Source organism: Hylaeus anthracinus, unplaced genomic scaffold, assembly GCF_026225885.1.
Source record: "Hylaeus anthracinus isolate JK02 unplaced genomic scaffold, UHH_iyHylAnth1.0_haploid 11980, whole genome shotgun sequence".
NCBI lineage: Eukaryota > Metazoa > Arthropoda > Insecta > Hymenoptera > Colletidae > Hylaeus > Hylaeus anthracinus.
In genome coordinates this window covers 585,088-588,940 of record NW_026534328.1, presented here as the reverse complement: position 1 = coordinate 588,940, position 3,853 = coordinate 585,088, and positions in this window count along the sequence as shown.

The window sequence follows — 3,853 nt, the reverse complement described above, 5'->3', positions numbered from 1 at the left end:
ATTTCTCGTTTATTTTATCATAAAATGGTCCTAGCGGTATTTCTTGTTGTTGATAATCGGATATAATTTGTATGTGATGAGGTGTAATCTGTGGTATCAGGTGCGTTATATTTAGGCTTGATAGTTGTTTAAATGTCGAGTTTACTTTAGATGTTGTTTCTTCTGATGCAATCATTCTTGAATTATTTATTTGTGCTTGGCAATTCTTTTTTAGTTTTAAAATTCGTGGTCCTTGTATCAGTTCGTAGCCTGCGGCGCGGTAATTGCATTTGATTTGTATCGGAGTTTCTCTTTGACAGAGTATAGCCATGTGTTTGTAGTTTTGAGTTGATTGATAAATATGCCGGTTGATTTTAATGATCTTATGTGACAATTTTTCCATCCTATTATACGTTTTTGAATAAGAAGGTCAGTTTTACAAATTGGTGCTTCTTCTAGGCTATATAATGGCAATGTAAGCTGACAGATGTATTTGATGGGGTGAATCTTGCATCCTTGTATGAAGCTTTCCGTTGGCAAGAGATATTCCTTATGAGTGTCATCGATTGCGAAGTATGGGGTTTGTGGTACAATGAGCATGGCACTGGAAATGTTATGTGAAATTGGTAAAAAGGATGGTAATGGATGTAGCCAATATAGGTTGAAGGGTGCTTTATCTAGGAGGGGAATTTCGATTGATATGAGCATTCTTCCATTTGAATATATTGTGCTGATTATGATTATTCTATAAAATCTTTCTGATCGTAGTTCTGTTAAGGAGAGGAGAAATTCATATGGTGTTGATTGTTTAATACTGGTACATGTTAGCTCGAGTTCATCGGGTAATAATATAGCTGGGTGTAACATTCCTAATTTAGCAAACATTGTTGCGTCTGTCAATATTAGTAAAGCCTGAAGGTATTCGTCCATTTGTCTGGATATTTGATACGTCCAAGACGTTGAGGCTCTTTGTAACTCCATCCCTGTCTCGACTTCATCGAGTTTAAGCAGACCTGCTGTTAACTGTTTTATTTTGTTATCCATTATTAAGGAAGAATTCCTTAGTTTTATTAGGTCTTGGTGAATGTCTTGGAATTCTGATCTAACAATGTGCGTCTGTTTTCCCAATAGTTCTGATAAGTGTTTTTGGTCTTTATAAATTTTGTCTATTTCCTGGTTATAATATTTTGCGTCGTCCTCTGTAAGCGTTCCAAAAAGGACGTTGCTAATTGTACCGATAAATCCCAAAGGTGCTGATCTTTGTGATTTTGTGGGCATTGGTTTTGTTAGACTATTACGTAAAAGTTGCTCGTACTGATTTGCATCTGATAATTTTCATGTTTAATCGATTCTAATTGTATCCGCAGGACAGTATGTCCAGCTGTAATTGTCACAAAGTGTTTTGATTCTTTTCATTTATGGTAGAATAATTGGCTTTGCATCGAGAATATCTTGAACACCTAGGGCTGTTACTACTTTACATTTTGCGTGAAAAATCCTAATAGGTAATTCTTCTTCATAGAACAAGCCTGGGTTACTTTTGAAAGGTGTAATTTCATAATCTCCTTCGATCTCATCGGCTGTGCTAAATACCCATAGGATGTAGCAGAGCATTCCTGTGATTGAGAAATTTTCCATTCTGCGCTGTTAAATAAATTGAAATAAATTTCGTTTCCGGTACTGTTTTCACGACATTGAACAAGGGTCAGCACATAATCAGCGGTCAGGTGTTTCGGGAATTTATTGTTCTACGAATTTGGTGTCTGTGCTGACGGCACGAGCGGCATGCGCGTCGGACATTGGAGATGTGAAGAACTCGAGCGTTGTATTAATACAAAATTGTTATCAATCTTGCTATGTTTGTTTATCAATTCTATTATTTAGTTTTAGATCTGTTATTTAAGTTGGCAAGGTTCTAAAGTTTTAACTTATTAAGCTTTTTATTACCGTATCGCCTATTACTAACCGATACTAAGTATGATCATGTTTTAACTTATCGAAGTGTTTCATGAATTTTTGACCATTTTCCTTCATTAGAATAGCATTATTTTGTTCCGTGATATCGCAAATTTTAAATGGTCCTTCATAATGGGAATCGAATTTCCCTATTCGCGGTTCTTTTAGGACGTAGACAAGGTCATTCGGTCTGAACTTAACTTCGTTACTTTTACGATCGTAGTATAACTTGGAACGTAATTTTATGTCATCTATATTTTTTCGTGTTATTGACCGAATTTCGTCTAAGCGCTGTACCAAATTTTCTACATATGATGGGTAAGTTAGAATTTCGTTACGAGACAACGGCGTAAATGGGTCTCTAGCTAACTGACCGAATACTACTTCGTACGGAGTGAAATTATTTGCTTCGTGTACCGAAATGTTGTACGAGTAGGTTGCAAAGGGCAATAGAAGATCCCAGTTTTCGTATCTTTCCAAATAGTGTTTCAAATATTCAGTGAGAACGATGTGGCTTTGTGTCTAGTGAACCGTCTGTCTAGGGGCGGTAACCGGATGTTGTAACGTGATTTATTCTAAAGACGCGGGCTATGCCCTGTATTAAATTATTGATAAAACTTTTCCCGCGATCGGTCAGAATAGTACGCGGTGTTCCGAAAATTGTGATAAAATAGCGTGAGAAGGCGTCAGCGACGGTAACAGCATGAATATCCGGTAATGGAATTGCTATACAAAATTTTGAAAGTTGGCATTGCATAGTTAAAATGTGCCGATTTCCGCTGGGGGTTATAGGGAGAAGACCAATAGTGTCAAGAGCCACTTTATCAAACGGCTTTGCTGGCGTATCCGTTATGAGCATTGGTTCTCGCGTTTTTATGCGAACGAGCTTTTGTTCTTGACAACTGTGGCAATTTCGTATGAAGTTTTCATGTCACGACGCATTCGCGGCCAATCGAAGTGACTTCGTATTCGCTGATATGTTTTTGTTACTCCTTTATGTCCCCCTATTAAAATTTCGTGATAATATCGGATGATATCCTCGCGTTGATCTTCCTCGGGCACTTTAATTTTCCCTGTGCATACTGTAATTTTTGTTGGTATATTCCAGAATATTTCTTCTAAATGCGATTTAAGGATATTCGCGTTGAAACGGTGTAAGGTTTCACCGTGTGCTCCTATTCGGAACGAGCTAATGCTCTCTCTCTTTATCGTAGTTCGGAGAACGATTAGCAAGCGTTCTAATTTTGATTCATTTATTTCGTGGAAGAAACTTTTTGTTCCGATGACGTTAAGGATTTTTCCTTGTTCGTAAGGAACAATTATTACTTGTCCTTCTATTAAATCTTTCGTTAATAGGCTCGCTTCCTGAAGTAAGCCCAGTGCTTTGAAAGTTTTACTTATTTGACTGGTTAATATACAATCGGCTCGTATAAAATGGACATAATTATCTGAAGTAAATGTAAGGGTTGATTCTGAAATGGTTACTTCGCATTTTGCTTGTGATCGTGGTGTTGGCTCTCGTTTCGGAGGGTGGCCATGCCTCGAATAGCCAAAAGTTTCTGATGTAGCTAGTGATTTCATTTTATCCATAATCGTATCAAGTCGTTCAGTAGAAGAAGGGTAACTAATTTTATATTCCCCTAAGTCGTAAGTTTCGTGTTCGGCGAGCTGTTCTTTTGAAAGCAGTGTGAGAGGACGCGGCGGAGATGCTTGTTCCAAATTTTCCTCAGGCTCGTTTTCCAATTCTGGATGTTCAGCGAGGAAAGCTTGCAAGGTTTCTCGTCCCCTTTCGCACGATCGAAGAGCATCGTTCATTGCAGCCGAATTAGAGAAACTTAGAGAAAGGAAAACTCGTTTCGTTAGCAAGGAAGACAGCATCCCACTTTTGACACCAATTTGTTACATCCCAGCTTATCTA